This window comes from Miniopterus natalensis, chromosome X (genome assembly GCF_054644295.1).
Source record: "Miniopterus natalensis isolate mMinNat1 chromosome X, mMinNat1.hap1, whole genome shotgun sequence".
NCBI lineage: Eukaryota > Metazoa > Chordata > Mammalia > Chiroptera > Miniopteridae > Miniopterus > Miniopterus natalensis.
Genome location: NC_142103.1, coordinates 62,010,865 through 62,029,423, shown reverse-complemented (window position 1 = coordinate 62,029,423; position 18,559 = coordinate 62,010,865).

The following is an 18,559-nucleotide window of genomic DNA, read 5'->3' as shown; positions in this document are numbered from 1 at the left end:
AAGCTTTGTTTCTCATTTTGTTTTTGTTTTTGTTTGTTTGTTTGTTTCAAATATATCTTTATTGGTTTCAGAGAGAGGAAAGGAGAGGGAGAGAGAGAGATAGAAACATCAATGATGAGAGTCATTGATCGGCTGCAGCCCACAAGTGGGCATGTGCCCTGACCAGGAATTGAACCCCGATCGCCTGGATCCTAGGTCAAGGCTCAACCCCTGAGCCACGCCCTGCCAGGCAGAAGCTTTGTTTCTCTAGGAAGCGCTGTCCCCTCCTTGTGGGCACACCGATTCCCTGGGTCCCTCTGCCTTCTGTGTGGGGCACTCCTTCCCCTATCCTCCACTCCAGGTTTGAGATCCCCACATTTGGATGCCTGTTCACATTCCTGAGGGGAGGGAGCTTTGCAGACTCCAAGTCTCAGGGCTTGGAGCCCAGCACAGGCTTCAGGGAGGGACTCCTATTTTCCACACCCCCCCCTTACCAGACTCTGTGATGATTCATTAGTGCTACCTACTCACAATATGTCCACTCAGGTATGTTTCTCCAGTTTTTCCAAGCAGGTTACAGGTTATTTTAGGTGTAAACCAAGTCCATGTCTGGGAGCAGGGCACTCTGCTTCTTCTCAAAATACCCCCATCTTCCTCAGACATTTATTAATTTTTTTAATTAATTTTTTTATTAATTTTTTTATTTTTAAGTTTTATTATTGTTTAAAATATTACAGATGTCCCTTTTTCTCCCCAATGACCTGTTCCACCCCGTTCCTTCCCCCTCCCCAGTCCCTCTCCCCACCATTATCCATGTCCTTGGGTTGTGTATATATGCACATAAATTCTTTGGTTACTCTCTCCCCCTCCACCCACCCGCCCTCCTCCATCCCTCTGACATTCACCAGTCTCATCTATGCTTCCATGTCATTGAGTTTATTGTGTTCATCAGTTTATTAAGTTCTTTAGATTCCACGTATAAGGGAGATCATGTGATATTTGTCTTTCTCTGCCTGGCTTATTTCACTTAGCATAATATTCTCCAGGGCCATCCATACTGTCCCAAAGGGTACGAGATTCTTCTTCTTTATAGCTGCTAAGTATTCCATGGTGTAAATGTCCCACAGCTTTTTTATCCACTCATCTACTGATGGGCACTTGGTCTGTTTCCAGATCTTAGCTATTGTAAACTGTGCTGCTATGAACATCGGGGTACATATATCCTTTCTGATGAATGTTTCAGGATTCTTAGGATACATTCCTAGGAGTGGAATCACTGGGTTGAACGGCAGCTCCATTTTTAATTTTTTGAAGAACCTCCATACTGTTTTCCATAGTGGTTGCACCAGTCTGCATTCCCACCAGCAGTGTACTAGGGATTCTCTTTCTCCACACTCTCGCCAGCACATGTTTGTTGATTTATTGATGGCAGCCATTCTGGCACGTGTGAAGTGATACCTCATTGTGGTTTTTATTTGCATCTCTCTGATGATTAGCAATGTCTAGCATTTTCTCATGTGTCTCTTGGCCATCCGTATGTCCTCTTTGGAGAAGTGTCTATTTAAGTCCTTTGCCCATTTCTTAATTGGGTTATTTGTCTTCCTCTTGCTGAGTAATATGTATTCTTTGTACACTTTGGAAATTAGCCCCTTATCAGATTCATCCTTAGCAAATATGTTTTCCCAGGCCGTGGGGTTCCTTTGTACTTTGAGGCTGTTTTCTTTTGTTGTGCACAAGCTTTTTAGTTTGATATAGTCCCATATGTTTATTTTTTCCTTTGTTTCTCTTGCCCTAGGAGATGTATCAGTGAAAAGTCCACTACATGGAATGTCTGTGACTTTACTGCCTATGTTTTCTTCCAGGATTTTTACGGTTTCATGACTTACATTTAAGTCTTTTATCCACTTTGAGTTTATTTTTGTGTATGGTGAAAGTTGGTGGTCTAGTTTCATTCTTTTGCATGTATCTGTCCAATTTTCCCAGCACCACTTACTAAAGAGACTGTCCTTACTCCATTGGATACTCTTGCCTCCTTTGTCAAATATTAACTGACCACAGTGATGTGAGTCTATTTCTGGGGTCTCTGTTCTGTTCCATTGATCTATATGCCTGTTGCTGTACCAAAACCAGGCTGTTTTGATTACAGTGGCTTTGTAATATAGTTTGAAGACTGGTAATGTGATCCCTCCCATTCTGATCTTTTTTCTTAAGATGGCTGCAGCTATTTGGGGTCTTTTTTAGTTCCATATACTTTTTCAAAATGTTTGTTCTAGGTCTGTGAAATATGGTGTTGGTATTTCCATAGGAATTGCATTAAATTTATAAATTGCTTTGGGTAGTATAGACATTTTAATGATATTAATTCTCCCAATCCATGAGCATGGTATCTTCTTCCACCTGTTTAAATCTTCCTCTATTTCTTTTTTCAGTGTCACGTAGTTTTCTGAGTACAGGTCTGTTACATCCTTGGTTAAGTTTATTCCTAGGTATCTTATTTTTTTAGTTGCAATGGTAAATGGTCTTGCTTTTTTAGTTTCTCTCTCTGAAAGTTCATTGTTGGTGTATAAGAATGCCATTGATTTCTGGATGTTGATTTTGTATCCAGCTACCTTGCCAAATTCATTTATCAAATCTAGTAGGACTTTGATGGAGTCTTTAGGCTTTTCTATGTACAGTATCATGTCATCTGCAAATAATGACAGTTTTACTTCCTCCTTTCCAATTTGGAAACATTTTATGTTTTCCTACTGTCTGATGGCTATGGTGAGGACTTCCAGTACTATGTTGAATAAGAGTGGTGAAAGTGGACATCCCTGTCTTGTTCCAGTTTTTAATGGAAATGGTTTTAGTTTTTGCCCATTGAGTATGATGTTGGCTGTAGGTCTGTTGTATATGGCCTTTATTATGTTGAGGTATGATCCCTCTATTCCCACTTTGCTGAGAGTTTTTATCAGAAATGGGTGCTGGATTTTGTTGAATGCTTTTTCTGTGTCTATTGATATGATCATATGATTTTTGTCCTTCATTTTGTTTATGTGATGTATCACATTTATTGATTTGGGGATGTTGTACCAGCCTTACATCCCCGGAATAAATCCCACTTGGTCATGATGTATGATCTTTTTAATGTATTGTTGGATTCGGTTTGCTAGTATTTTAGTGAGGATTTTAGCATCTATGTTCATCAGGGATATTGGCCTGTAATTTTCTTTCTTTGTAGTATCATTATCTGGTTTTGGGATTAGGGTGATGCTGGCTTCACAGAAAGAATTTGGGAGTTTTCCTTCCTCTTGAATTTTGTGGAATAGTTTGAATAGAATAGGTGTTAATTCTTCTTTGAATGTTTGGTAAAACTCGCATGTAAATCCATCTGGTCCAGGGCTTTTGTTTGCTGGAAGTTTTTTGATTACTGCTTCAATTTCATTAGTTGTGATTGGCCTATTCAGGTTTTGTGCCTCTTCTTGATTCAGCTTTGGAAGGTTGTATGCTTCTAGGAATTTGTCCATTTCCCCTATGTCCAATTGGTTGGCATACAGTTGCTCATAATATTTTCTTACAATCCTTTGTATTTCTGTTGGGTCAGCTGTTATATCGCCTCTTTCATTTCTGATTTTATTTATTTGGGTGTTCTCTCTTTGTTTCTTAGTGAGTCTGGCTAAAAGTGCATCAATCTTGTTTACCTTTTCAAAGAACCAGCTCTTGGTTTCATTGATTTTTTGTATTGTTTCTTTAGTCTCTATGTCATTAATCTCTGGTCTGATTTTTATTATTTCCTTCCTTCTACTTGCTCGGGGGTTTTCTTGCTGTTCTCGTTCTAGTTCTTTTAGTTGTTGTGTTAGATGTTCCATTAGATCTTTTTCTTGTTTCTTGAGATAGGCCTGTAATGCTATGAATTTTCCTCTCAAGACTGCTTTCGCCGTGTCCCATAGGTTTTGAGTTGTTGTCTGTTAATTTTCGTTACTTTCCATGAAGTGTTTGATTTCTTCCTTGATCTCCTTGGTAACCCATTCATTGTTTAATAAGATGCTATTTAGCCTCCACGTGTTTGAATATTTTTGAGTTTTTTTATAGTGGTTGATTTCTAGTTTAATGCATTGTGATCCAAGAAGATGCTTGATATGATTTCAGTCTTCTTATATCTGTAGAGACTTGCCTTGTGCCCTAACATGTGGTCTATTTTTGAGAATGTTCCATGTGCACTTGAGAAGAATGTGTATTCTGTTGCTTTGGGGTGAAATGTTCTAAAAATGTCAATTAAATCCATTAGGTCTAGTGATTCATTTAAGGTCTGCATTTCCCTGTTGATTTTTTGTCTTGATGATGTGTCCAATGTTGATAGTAGGGTGTTAAAGTCCCCCACTATGATTGTGTTGCTTTCAATCTCCCCTTTGAAGTCCCCCAAGAGATTTTTATATATTTAGGTGCTCCTGTATTGGGTGCATAAATGTTCATTAGTGTTATTTCCTCCTGTTGGATTGATCCCTTTTGTAATATGTAGTGACCATCTTTGTCTCTTGTTATGGTCTTTATTTTGAAGTCTGTTTTGTCAGAAATAAGAAATACTACTCCTGCTTTCTTTTCCTTTCCATTTGCATGGACTATTTTACTCCACCTCTTCATTTTTACCCTCTGTGAGCCTTTTGCTCTCAGGTGGGTCTCTTGTAGACAGCATATATTTGTGTCCTGTTTTCTTATCCATTCAGCTACCCTTTGTCTCTTGATTGGCCCATTTATTCCATTTACATTTAAAGTTACTATTGATATCAACTTATTTAATCCCATTTTTCCCCTTTATGCTGATGTACCTTTCTCTCACTATTCCTTCTTTTTCTTAAAGCAGTCCTTTTAGCATTTATTGCAATGCTGGTTTGGTGGTACTGAACTCTTTTAGCCTTTTTTTGTCTGGGAATCTCTTTATTCCACCTTCAAATTTAAATGATAGCCTTGCTGGATAATGCAATCTTGGTTGCGTGTTCTTGCTCTTCATTACTTGCAGAACTTCATGCCACTCCCTTCTGGCCTGAAGAGTCTCTGTTGAGAAATCAGCTGTCAGCCTTATGGGGGTTCCCTTGTAGGTCACTGCTTGTCTCTCTCTTGCAGCCCTTGATATTTTCTCTTTGTCCTTGACGTTTGCCATTTTCATTATGATGTGTCTCTGAGTGGGTCTCTTTGGGTTCCTTTTGTTTGGAACCCGCTGTGCTTCCTGAGTTTGTGTGGCTTTCTCCTTCACCAGCCTAGGGAAGTTTTCTATAATTATTTCCTCCACCAAGTTCTCCAACCCTTGCTCTCTTTCCTCCCCCTCTGGCACTCCTATAATGCGAATGTTGTTTCACTTTTTGTTGTCCCAAAGTTCCCTTAGACTGTCCTCATGCTTTTTAAGTTTTTTTTTCTTTTTGCAGCTCTGATTGTGTGATTTTCTCTACTTTGTCTTCTAAGTCACTTATTCTATCCTCTGCTTCATTGAGCCTGCTTTTAATTCCTTCCAGTGCATTCTTGATATCAGATACAGCATTCTTTATCTCTGTCTGAGTTGTATTTATGGTATGTATCTCTTTTTTCATGTTTTCACTAAGGTTCTCGATCTTATCATCTCGAGTCTTCTTAAGTTCCTTGAACATCTTCATCATCAATACTCTGAACTCTGTTTCTGATAACTTGCTCAACTCCATCTCATCAACGTCTTTTTCTGGCGATGTTTCCTTTTCTTTACTTTGGGGGTTGTTTCTTTGTCTCCCCATTTTGGTAGATCTTAGTGCTTATATCTATGTATTAGATATATTTGCTGTGTCCCAGTTTTGTGGCATGGGATTTTGTCTTCTGGGTTCAGTGGAGCCCAGACGTGTATGTTGTTGTTAATACTGAAAATAATAATAAACTCAAATAATAATAAACTAAAACATAAAAAATGGAGAAGCTACTGGGAGATAACAGAAGCAGAGAAAAGATTCTGAAAGAAAGGCCAGCACAAAATTAAGAGAGAGAGGGAATAGGATAATAGTTGAAAATGAGAAAACAAAAATACAATAAAGAGAATAAGAGAAACTAACAATCTGACAGGAAAACTGAAGGGGGCAAAATGAAAGAATGAAAGAAAAGTAGAAAAAGAAAAAAGAAACAGAAGAAAAAAGTTATGCCAATGGATTGAGAGGAGAGAGAGATAAAGCCCAGGCAGGCAAGGAGTCTGATAAGAGATTTGGGGTAAACTATAGAGGAAAGCAGTAAACTTGGTTATAATGATAAAGTCCCAGTCGTTAAGCAGGGATATCAAGACTGTCTTGATAGTAGGAGCAAGGATAAAAGAAAAGAAAGCAAATAACAAAAACAAAATGAAAAACAAGCCAAGCAAGACAAAATTATTTTATAAAAAAATAGTTTAAAAATGTTTAAAAAAAATTTAAAAAAAAAAAAAGCTTTTTGTAAAATTTAAAAAAGAAGAAAAAACAAAATTTCTCCCCTTTCTCTTCTTCCTAAGGAAAAAAGAGAAAAAAAATAAACCAACCCACAAACAAAAAACAAACAAATAAAAACCCAAAAGCAAAAAAAACAAAAAACAAACCAAACAAAACAAAAAACGGCAGAGAAAAAGGTAGTCAATCAGGTGAGTTTCTTCTGGGCAACTTATGTTGTCGGAGGGTCACTGTTTTTGTGATTTCAGTTCTCCTGGGGGGCACTTGTGTATCATCCAATTTGAGGAGCCGTCTAGGTTTGGCTCTGGCGTCCTTAGGTAGATGGTTGATCTGAGGCTCTCCGTGGGACACCTCTTCTTGTCAGCTATTTTGCAACCTTGTAGTTGCCTGGTCTTGCTCCAGAGTCTTCTGTAGAGTCTTTAAGGTACAGGGTGGCTAGTGTAGTCCAGGGTATCACTCCCGTTAGAGGTGTCGCTGTCAGGAGCTCCCTCTGCGGGAGTTAGTCTCTGCTCCACAGCCAGCTCCTGAGTCCCTACCCTGTCCTCTGATTCTAGTCCCCCAGGCTCTGGCCTGCTGCAGCTTCAGATTGATTTCAGCCTGTTGCCTCTTCTGTCTGGGCCATTTTAGCAGCCAGGGCCCAGTGGGTTCGATTCAGAATGCATGCTGGTGGGCCCTTTGCCTGCCCAGCCCTAAGCAGGGGTTTTCAGCATTTTCTCCAGTTCCCAAACAACAGTCCCCAAGTGTCTTATTCTTGCGGAGTCCTCCTATGAGCTACTCTCCCTTCCCCCTCCGGACTGTGCCCTGTGGGTATGTCTGGGGCTTCAGTGAGCGGGACCCACCCCTTTCCTGTTGGGGGTGGTGCTCCTGGCTGCAGGAGAGACCGGGGGGGGCTCCACCACTCCCTGCTCAGTTCTGGTTGGCTGGTCGCACCAGTCTCACCCCTCAGACAGTCTACTGTGCAGACCCCAATGGCAGCCTCCGCAGGTCTGTCTGTGCAGTGTACTCCGGGAAGGTGGGAACCAGTTCCGCAATCAAACTGGCAAAAGCACAAAGCAACACACAAGCAGAGATTCCGCCCTGCAAGGTCCCGCCACCCTTGCTCCAAGGCACCCAGCTGGAGGGGACCCAAAGTCAGCTCCATGCAGCTCTCCACACCGCTGGTCTGAGCAAAGCTAGAGTGGCTTCACATGCCACCACGGGGCCCCTCAGGGTGGGTCACAGATCACAGCCTCCTGGCACTGGGAGCTCAAGGCGGAAGGGCTCCTCCCCTCCCCCATGCCATGCAGATTCAACGCTTTCTGGGGCTCAACACAGTGCCCCACAGGGAGGCAGAGGGTCCCCGTGTGTGGGTGCTCAGCGCAGTCCTCTGGTCCCTCACCACTTGGGTGCCACAGGCCTTGGGACAGCCTTCCTTATGGTCGGCACCCGGAGCACCAGACACCTGGTCGCAGCCACCCCTAGAGGCTTTGTTTCCTAGGAAGGCACTGTCTCCTCCTGGACTCACCGCTCCCCTTGGTCCCTCTGCCCTGTGCGCGGCGCGCTCCCTCCCCTCTCTGCTCTGGGTGTGGGATCCCTGCTTTTGGATGCCATCGGCAGGGCTTGGCAGCCTCCAAGCCTTCAGGCTCGGAGCTCAGCACAGGCTTCAGGGGGACTTCCCCTTCCAAGGGCCCCCTCTCTTACGGGACTCCGTGATGTTTCCTCAGTGCTCCCCACTCACACTTCATCCACTCAGGTATGTTTCTCTGTTTTTTTCAAGCTGGTTACGTAGGATTTTAGGAGTAAATCAAGTCCGTGGCTGGAGCGGAGGCACTGCTGCTTCTCACAGGGCAGCCATCTTCCTCTTCTTCCTCAGACTTTTAGAGGGTCTCTTGCACTGGCCTTGACTACCCTGTTTGGAGCTATCAACAACCCAAGACTTGTGGGCTTCTTTGCTGAGGCTGGGTGACTTTCTACAAGACCAAGATGCACATCACAGTCTCCTTTTCCAAGGCCCATTTTCAGAAACAGATCAGGCAAAGACTCAAAGCACTTTGAGGTCCACCTCTGCCTGCATGTTGATTAATTTGATTCTGTTAATGAGCCTTGGACTGTATAACACAGCAAGGTGTAAACTCTCCAGTGTGGGGCAAGGGGTTTTCCTGTGAGTGGGGCAATTTTTCCCACCCCCCACCCCAGGAAAAGCTGCCTGGCTGTCAATGTTCTGCTTGAGAAAGATGTCCTTTACTGTATAAGGGAATGACTCATCACAGAAATCCAGATGGCTGCCCTCTGAGCTCTACCTACAGATCAAGGAACTCTGGATTCTCCTCACATGGCTCCAGTCCACTCTGCCTTTCTTCTGCCAGGACCCAAGGTCAGTGGGTGCACACAAAATTTTGTGTGTTGGCCCTTTATTAGGGTGCCTGTATTTCTGGCTGTCTCTCCCTGGCAGACAAAAACCCTGCTGCTCTTCACAGCCAGATTTTATGTGGTCACCATTCTCAGTTCTGCCGCTTTGGGCTGGGGAGCACAACTTTGTGTTTAGATCTCATAGTGCTAAGTGGGAACTGCCCACAGCTGAGATATCCCTCAGGACCTTCAGATTCTGCCTGTGGGAGCCCAACCAGCACTCTTGTGCCTTTGCACTTACTACCAGTCTCTATGCGGTCTCCACTTTAGGTCATGGAAATGAGGGTGCTTTCCAGCTAGTCTTGTGTTGTTTATTCAGTATGGTTTTTCTATATTTTAGTTGTAATTCCAGTTTGGTCCTGGGACAGTGTCAGTATAGGTTCCACTAAATCCACTGCCATTTTTAAATCTCACCATATACCTTTTCTAATATTTTAATAATCCTTCATGTTTCTTTGGTGTCAGTTGTTACTTCTCTCTCATTTCTGATTTGATTTTATTTTTAATTTATCTTTATTGTTGACAGCATTACGGATGGTCTCCTTTTCTTTCCCTATTGTTCCCCTCCACCCTGCACCACCCGCAGGCCTTCACCACACTATTGTCTGTGTCTGTGAGTTATGCATATATGCATATAAGTTTTTTGGTTAAGCTCTTCCCACTCGCCCACCCTTTCCTTCCTTCTGAGATTTGTCACTCTGTTCCATGCTATTTATTTGGGTCTTCTCTCATTCTTTCTTGATGAGTCTAGGTAAATGTTTGTTTATCTTGTTTATCTTTTCAAATTACTAGCTCTTAGTTTCAGTGACCGTTTTTATTTTTTTATAGACTGTATTTTATTTATTTCTCTTCTGACCTTTACTATATTCTTCCTTCTACTCACTTTGGCTTTGGTTTCTGTTCTTTTTCAAGTCTCTTTAAGCTTAAAGTTCAATTGTTTATATGTTGCTTTTTATTTTTTCTTGATATTGGCCTGTAATGCTATGAATTTCCCTCTTAGAACTGCTTTCCCTGTTTTTCCTATATTTTGGTTTGTTGTGTTCTCATTTGTTTTAAAGTATGTTTTGATTTCTTTATCTTATGTTTAACCCATTCATTGTTTGGTAACATGTTATTTAACCTCCATGTCTTTTTGTGTGTTTCAGTTTTTTTCTTGTGATTGATTTCTAGTTTCATAGCATTATGGTCTGAGAAGATGCTTGATATCATTTCAACCCTCTTAAATTTATTAAGACATTTTTGGGCCCTAACATGTGGTCTATCCTAGAAAACATTCCATGTACACATGAAAAGAATGTATATTCTGCTGCTTTAGGGTGAAGTTCTCTGAAGTTATCAATGAAAGCCATTTGATCTAGTGTGTAACTTAAGGCTGCCATATCCTTGTTTTTCTGGAAGATCTATCCACTGTTGTCAATTGGATGTTAAAATTCCCTACTATGATTTTAGTACTGGTAATTTCTACCTTTATGTCCACCAAGATTACTTTACATATTCAGGTACCCTTATGCTGGGTGCATAAATGTTCACAAGGGTTATATCCTGTTGTTGGATTGCTCCCTTTATCATTCTGTAGTGTCCTTGTTTGTTTCTTACTATAACCTTGGATTTAAAGTCTATTTTGTCAGATATAAGTATTGCTACCCCAGCTATTTTTTTCTATTTGCATGAAATATATTTTTCCATTCCTTTACTTTTAGTCTGTGTGTATCTTTTGTTCTAAGTTGGGTTTCTTGAAAACAGAAAATGTATATGGGTCTTGTTTTCTTATCTATTCAGTTACCCTATGTGTTTGATAGGAGAATTTAAGCCATTTACATTAAAAGAGATTATTGAAGGATATGTATTTATTGCCATTTTATTCTTTTAACTATGTTCCTCTCTTCTCTTCTTCCTCTTCTTCTTCCTCTTCTTCTTCCTCTTCTTCTTCCTCTCCTCCTCCTTCTTCCTCTTCTAACGTAAGCCCTTTAACATTTCTCGTAAAACTGGTTTGATATTAACATACTCTTTTGTCTTTTTTTGGTCTTGGAAGCTCTTTATTGCCTCTTCAATTTTAAATGATACCCTTGTTGGGTAAAGTAGCCTTGGTTGTAGGTACTTCCTTTTCATCCTTTCAATATTTTGTGCCAGACACTCTGGCCTGAAATGTTTCTGTTGAGAAATCAGCTGACAGTCTTATGGGATATCCCTTGTATGCAACTAACTGAATTTCTCTTGGGGCTCTTATGATTCTCTCTTTGTGTTTAATCCTTGCCATTATAATTGTGATGTGCTAAGTGTGGGCCTCTTTGTGTCTATCTTCTTTGGCACTCTGCACTTCCTGGAATTGTGTGTCATTTTCCTTCACCACATTAGGAAAGTTTTTGGTCATTATTTCTGCAGATAGTTACTTGATCCCTTGCTCTCTCTCTTTTTCTTTTGGTACTCCTATGATGTGCATGTTGTGATGCTTTATGATGTCTCAAAGGTACCTTAAACTTTCCTCACTTAAAAAATTTTTTTTTTCTTCTTTCTGCTCTGATTGGGTGTTTTTTCTACCTCATCTTCTAAATTGCTGATTTGATCCTCTGATTTCTCCAACCTACTGTTTATTCCATCCAATGTATTCTTTATTTTGGATATTGCATTCTTTATTTCTAACTGATCTTTTTTATCATTTCTGTGTTTCTTTGTTTGTTTGCTTTTTTCAGGTTGTTGAGTGTCCTTATTCATTACTCTGAAATATGATAAATTGCTTTCCTCCATTTCATTTATTTTTATTTTTTCCGGGGAATTCTCTTGTCCTGTCTTTTGGGGTCTGTTTTTTGTTTTGTTTTGTTTTGTTTTTGTCTCCCCACTTTGGCTCCCTCTTTGTGTTTGTTTCTATGTATTATGTAGATATGTTATGACTCCTAGCTTTGGCAGTGTTGCCTTATGTAGTAGGTATCTTGTGGAACCCAGTGGCATAACCTTCCTGATCACTTTATCTGGACGTTCTAAGAAAGTCCCTTGTGATTGTTATGTGGACTCTACTGTTGTAATTTAGTCTTGATTGCTATTGGTCTGTTCTTGGATAAGATTGACCCTCAGGTTGACTGACTGTGAGGCTCAACCCCCAACACAGTATGCAATCTCCTGTGCAGGTGCTCTTCACACACAGTGGAATTTACCTCAGCAGAATTTGGTGACTGTCAAGATCTCCCTATGGATATGCTATTTGTGAAGCTTATTGGATACTGTTCTGTTGTTGTCTGAAGCTGTCCACTGGGTGTATTGGTTCTGGGTCTCTTTGGAAGGACTCTGATGCAAGCCTATGTCAGATGCCTCCTGTGACAGGCCATGTGCAACTTCTTTGAGCTATCAGCAATTTACAACTTGTGGTTCCCTCTAATAGACTTGGGTGCATGCATAAAGGACCAAAGTTCATGTCAAGGTCAGCTTTAACTAACACCATTCCACGGTGAAGGCTGCTTGTTAGGCTTAGTCACTGAAAGAGCCTCTGGCTGTACTTCTCTGCAGGGTATAGACTCCACAAGGTGGAGGGAGATGGTTTCCAGCAGTTTCAGCTATTATATACCCCCAGGCTTGTGTTGCTTGGAAGGAAGTGCTTTGCCCAAGAGAGATGGCTTCTGTAGCATGGGGGAAATGACTCAGCATGGGATCTTTGTGGCTGGCCCTTCAGCTCTTTGCCCACAGCCACTGATTCCTGTCTTTCCTCATGCAAGTCTGCTCTTCCCAGAGCCCAGGGTGAATGGTTGTAAAAAAAATTGGTGTGTTCGCCCTTTAAGGGTGTTCTTGCATCTCTAGCCGTCTCTCCCTAGTGTATAGAAATCCCATTGCTTTTACAGCAAGATGCTATGTTGGCACCATTCCCCATTCTGCTGCTCTAGGCTGGAGAGGTTGGCTTAAGATTTAGGCCCTACATTTCTCAGGGTTACCTCCTGCAGCTAAAATATCACTCCAGAAGTTCAACTACCACCCATAGGAGCCTGGGCAGCCCTCTTTTGACTCTGAACTTCCTACCAGTCTAGTTGTGGCTTCTCCTGAAGTCCTTGGTTATAAGGCTTCTCTCCAGCTAGTCTTCTGTTGGTTATTTAGGATGATTTCTCTATAATTTAGTTGTAATTCCAGTTGGTGCTGAGAAGAGGTTACTGTAGTTCCACTACCATCTTGGATCTCTCCCAAAGTATTATTGTTTTAAGTAACACGCTTTTTAGGTTGTAATAGGTTCTTATTAGATAAATTAACCTACCTGAATTAATACAACATCTATTATCTCAACTGAAAATCATTGCAATCTTGTGTCATAGAAACATTATCTTAAGGGTTGTAGACAAAAAAACTGAGTCTCAGGGAGAAGGCACATAGGTAGAAAACAATACAACTTACATTAAAAAACTGTTTACCTGTCATGTGTTTTGCTTCTTTAGGACTGTCATTCAATCAAAAATTATCTAAAAAGTGCTGGGGTAAGTGATAAAAACAAGAATAACTATTGAAATACTATCTTTTCTTTAGATCCTTGGTCAAATGAGATCTCCTCCAGGAGGTTTCCATGATGTTCTCTGCTAAAAGTTATTGTCTTTTGCTTCCTTGGAGCCCCATGGGAAGTTTATTCATGCATTTTCTAGAGCATATTTAATATATTTCCTTTGCTTTACAGTTATTTGCATGTTTACCTTGTAATTTTCATACTCATTATTTTCAACACTTCACCATATTCTGAGCATCACGAAGGCTTAAATGTGTCTTAATTATCTTTGTGTTTAGTATATATATATATATATATATATATATATATATATATATATATATACACACACACATACACACACACATATATATATTCAACACTTACTGGGAGATGACATATATATATTCAACACACACACACACACACACACACACATATATATATATGCCAAAAGTGGACATGTGTGTGTATGCTAGTATGTGTTTGTGTGGGTGTGAGAATATATACATTTTAGAGTTGTATGGATCTGACTTGAGGGAGTGAGTGTGTATCTGTGTGTGTTAGAGCACTGTGGAGCTATGCATATGCACATGTGTCTGTGTGTGTATTGGGAAGATGCAATTCCATGAATGTGCTTGGGTGTGAGGCCTGAACACATTTTGCCCTGGAACTGGGTAATCTCTGTGCTTGCTGAAATAATTATTTGATAAAACCTAAGGATTTTATGGGTGCTGCTCAGCCTTGAAGATGCCAAAGGCTAGCCCTAAAGACATTTTCAAAGTTTCTGCTGGTGCTATCCAACAAGGAAATGGGTCACAGAGTCATGAATCAGCAAAAATGAAGTTAGAAAAGCTCACACATGAATCCCTTTCTTCTCCGTTCTGTGCTCTTCTCCTCCACACACAGCCTGGAAGGCCTTCAAGTTGAAGCAGATCTCCTCAGAATTAGGAAGATTTCTGATAAGTAGGATTGGGGAGATAGAGACCCAGGCATTCCTTCCAAAATTGAAGACTGTCAGTTTTTTTTGACTGTTGTTAATTTCCTGCTGCCATCACTCATATACTCCAGAAGCATCTAGATATTTTCTAAAACCTTTCATATCCGGGATATAGAGCAATTGGTTTGGGTAGCTAAAAGTCATCTGACAGGAGTCCCCTTCTTTTTGTATCATTAAATCTGTGATCATAAAACGGGCTCTGTAATAAATCTAATTGAAAGTAACAACACAGGGTAATCTGATCATAAATTTCTAACTGGGCAGGTCATCATGCCTCAGGCTTATAACTTCCCTAGCAAAAGGTTGACTTTACCTTAAGCAAGCCCTGTCCATTATTTTTGTGCATCTAGGTTAACACACTTTTGAAATGCCATTTTTTTAAGACACCTTGGAAGAAAATCACCCTCAAGAGAGCACATAATGTTGTCAACTATCCTGTAATCCAATCGTGGAGATTTCCTTGCCTTGTTTTCTTTCACTTTCATGTAATCTTTCTTACCTTCCCCCTTTTATTCCAAATGTATAAAAGAAAGTGCAAACTGTTTCTTCTTGTTTCAGTTTTGGAAGATTGTATGTTTCTAAGAATTTATCTATTTCTTACAGATTGTCGAGTTTGTTGGCATATAATTTGTTCATAACATCCTTTGTATTTCTGTGGTATCAGTTGTAACTTCTCCTTTTTCATTTTTCATTTTATTTATTTGGATACTCTCTTTTTTCTTGATGAGTCTGGTTAAAAGTTTATCGACCTTGTTTATTTTTTTCAAAGAACCAGCTGTTGATTTTATTTACATTTTGTATTGATTTTTTTAGACTTTTCATTTATTTCCACTCTGGTCATAATTATTTCCCTTTTTCTACTCACTTTGGGCTTTGTTTGCTCTCTAATTTTTTAGGTGCGATGTTAGATTAATTGAGATTTTTCTTGTTTCTTGAGTTAGGTCTGTAACCCTATGAATTTCCTTCTTAGGAATGTTTTCACTGTGTCTCAAAGATTTGGGGTTATGTTCTCATTTTCACTTGTCTTACTTAAGGTATCTTTGAGTTTCTTCCTTTATCTCAATATGAATCCATTAATTGCTTAGTAACATGATATTTAGCCTCTATGTGTTTGTGTTTTTCATTTTTTTCTTGTAATTGATTTTTGGTTTCATACCATTGTGTTTACAGAAGATGCTTGATATGATTTCTATCTTCTTTAATTTATTGAGACTTGTTTTATGTCTTAACATGTGGTCTATATTAGAAAATGTGCCATGTACTCTTGAAAAGAATTGATATTCTGCTGGTTTGGGGTGAAATGCTCTGAAAATATCAATAAAGTTCATGTCGCATGGTGTGTCATTTAAGTCCCCCATTTTCTTGTCGATTTTTTGTATGAAAGATCTATCCATTGATGTCGATTACTGTTGATCTCTTCCTTTATGTCCATCAAGATTTGCTTTATATATTTAGGTGCTCCTATGTTGGGTTCATAAATGTTTACAGTGTTATATCCCCTTTTTGGATTGATCCTTTTACCATTATGTAGTGCTCTTCTTTGTATCCTGTTATAGCTTTTGTTTATAGTCTATTTTTTTTTGATATAGGTATTGTTACCCCAGCTTTAAAAAAAAATCCATTTGCTTATAATATCTTTTTCCATCCCTTTACTTTCAGCCCATATGTGTCTTTCATTCTGAGGTGTGCCTCCTTTAGACAGCATGTATATGTTTTTTAATCCATTCAGCTACTTCATGTCTTTTGATTGGAGCATTCAAGCCATTTACATTTAAAGTGGTTATTGTTAGGTACATATTTATTGCCATTTTATTTTTTATAGCTATCTTCCTTCCCCCCCCCCCCCCCCCCTTAATGAGGACCTTTTAACATTTCTTGTAATACAGATTTGGTGGTAATGAAATCCTTTAACTTTTTCTTGTTTGGGAAGTTTTTAAATTTCTTCTCCACTTTTAAATGATAGCCATTATAGAGTAGTCTTGGTTGTAAGTTCCTGCTTGTCATCACTTTGAATACTTTATGCCAATCTTTTCTGGTCAGAAATGTTTCTATTGATAAATTAGCTGAGTCTTATGGGAGCTCCCTTGTAGGTAACTAACTGTCTTTGTGTTGCTGCTTTCAAAATTCTCTCTCTCTTAAACTTTTGCCATGTTAATTATGATGTGTCTTGACGTGGACCTGTTTGGCTTCATCTTCTTTGGGACTCTCTCTTTTTTCTGGACTTGTCTTTCTCCTTTGCCAGGTTAGAAAAGTTTTTAGTCATAATTTCTTTAAATAATTTCTGGATCTGTTGCTCTCTCTTTTTTCTTCCTGATATCCCTATGATGCCACTGTCATTACACTTCATGTTGTCTTGCACTTCCACTAGACTCTCCTTATTTTTAAAATTCTCTTTCCTTGTTGATGCTATGTTTGTGTGTTTACTGTTTTCTTGTCCTCTAATTCAATGATTTGATCCTTTGCTTCACCTAGGCTGCTGTTAATTCCTTTTAGTGTATTCTTTATCTTTGATATTGAATTCTTAGTTTCTGGTTGCTTCTTTTTTATGGTTTCTATGTCCTCTTTTATGCTTATTTTCTTTTTGTTTAAGTTCTCACTGGGTTCATTCATTCTTCCTCCAAAATCCTTGAACATCCTCATAACCATTATTTTGAACTCTTTATCTCATAGATTGATTGCTTCCATTTCATTTTGTTCTTTTTCTAGGGGCTTCTTCTGTCGTTTCATTTGGGGCATGTTTCTTTGTCTTTTCATTTTAGCTGCCTCTTTGTGTTTGTTTTTGTGTGTTTGGTAGAACTGCTGTCTCCCAGTCTTGGGATGGTGGCTTTATGTAGTAGGTGTCCTGTGGTGCTCAGTAGCACAGTCTCTTTGATCACCTGAGGAAAGTGCTGCAAGAATGTCCCTTGTATGGGTTATGTGAGCCCTCCTTTTGTAGTTGAGTCTTGGTTGCTGTTGGCTTCTCTGTGAGTGAGGTTTACCCTCAGACTGCCTGACTGTGAAGAGCATCCCCAACCACAGTATATGATCTGCTGTGTGAATGCTTACCACACAAAGCAGAATTTTCCCCCACAGTGTCTGGTGCCTGCTGAGATTTTTCTTTGGATATGCTACTTGGAAAAGGAATTGGGTACTTCTCTGATGTGATCTGAAGCCTGATGCAAAGTTCTTGGTTCTGGGGTCTTGCAAAGGACTTTGATTCAAGTTAATGTTGGACACTGCCTGTGACTGGTCAAACAAATGTTTGAAACTCAAAGTAATCCACATTTTATGGCTGCCTCTGCTGGGCCTGGGTATGTGTGGAAAAAGCCAAGGTGCACACCATATTCAGTCTCTACCAACACCAAGCTTGAGGGCATGTAAGCAAAAGGCCCAAGGCACCCTGAGATTTGCCTCTGCCTGCCACCACCTGCTGAATACCTGTTGGGCTCAGTGACTGAAAAAGTCTCTACCAGCATTTGAGTTTCATTATGTAGGTTCTCAGTGAGTCACCAGGTATGGGGAGACAGTGGTGTTCTCCAGACTGATACAGATTTAAATGTGTTGCCTGTGCTGGGTCTGAAGCGACTCGGCAAAAGGTTACAGCAAGCTCAGCTGCCATCTACAGGGTGCCTGCAGACCTCTGTGGTGGGGCAGCATCTCAGGGACTTGTCAAGATGAGGCCAGTAGAGTTCATCAGGCAAAAACAGAACAATATTTGGCCCTGTGAAAGGTGGTCTCTGTACAGGAATGGTGATGCCAGTTAAGCATGTGAAGGTAAAATGTCCCCTGTCCAATCACCACACAACTCAGTCTGCCTTTGATTCCAGCCAGACCTCCTTGACAGCCCTTTCTTCTAGGTTACCAAATTTGTTTGCATAGAAATGTTTGTAGCAGTCACTTTTGTTTTATCAGTTGTAATGTCTCCTTTTTCAATTATAATTTTATTTATTTGCATTTTCTTTTTTTATTTTTAGTCTATGTAATGTTTTCTCAATTTTGTTAATTTTTTAAAAATTACTCTTAGTTTCATGAATCTTTTCTATTGTTTTTTTCTAGTCATTGGTTTATTTATTTGGGGCTCTTACCCTTATTTTTTCTTTACTTTTGCTAACTATAGGTTTAGTTTGTTCTTATTCTAGCTCTTTGAGATGAGCAAAAGTAAGGATGATTACGGAGTCTGTATTTGGAATGCAAGGAGGTTTAGCTGAAGCATGGGATAAAAATGCAAGAAATAATAGCGAATATCTATATAGCAACTAATTTAATAATTGTAACAACCTTTTAAGATAGATATTATTCTTTCTCACATTTTACAGATGAGAAAACTGAGCCTCATAGAGTTTTTATAATTTACTA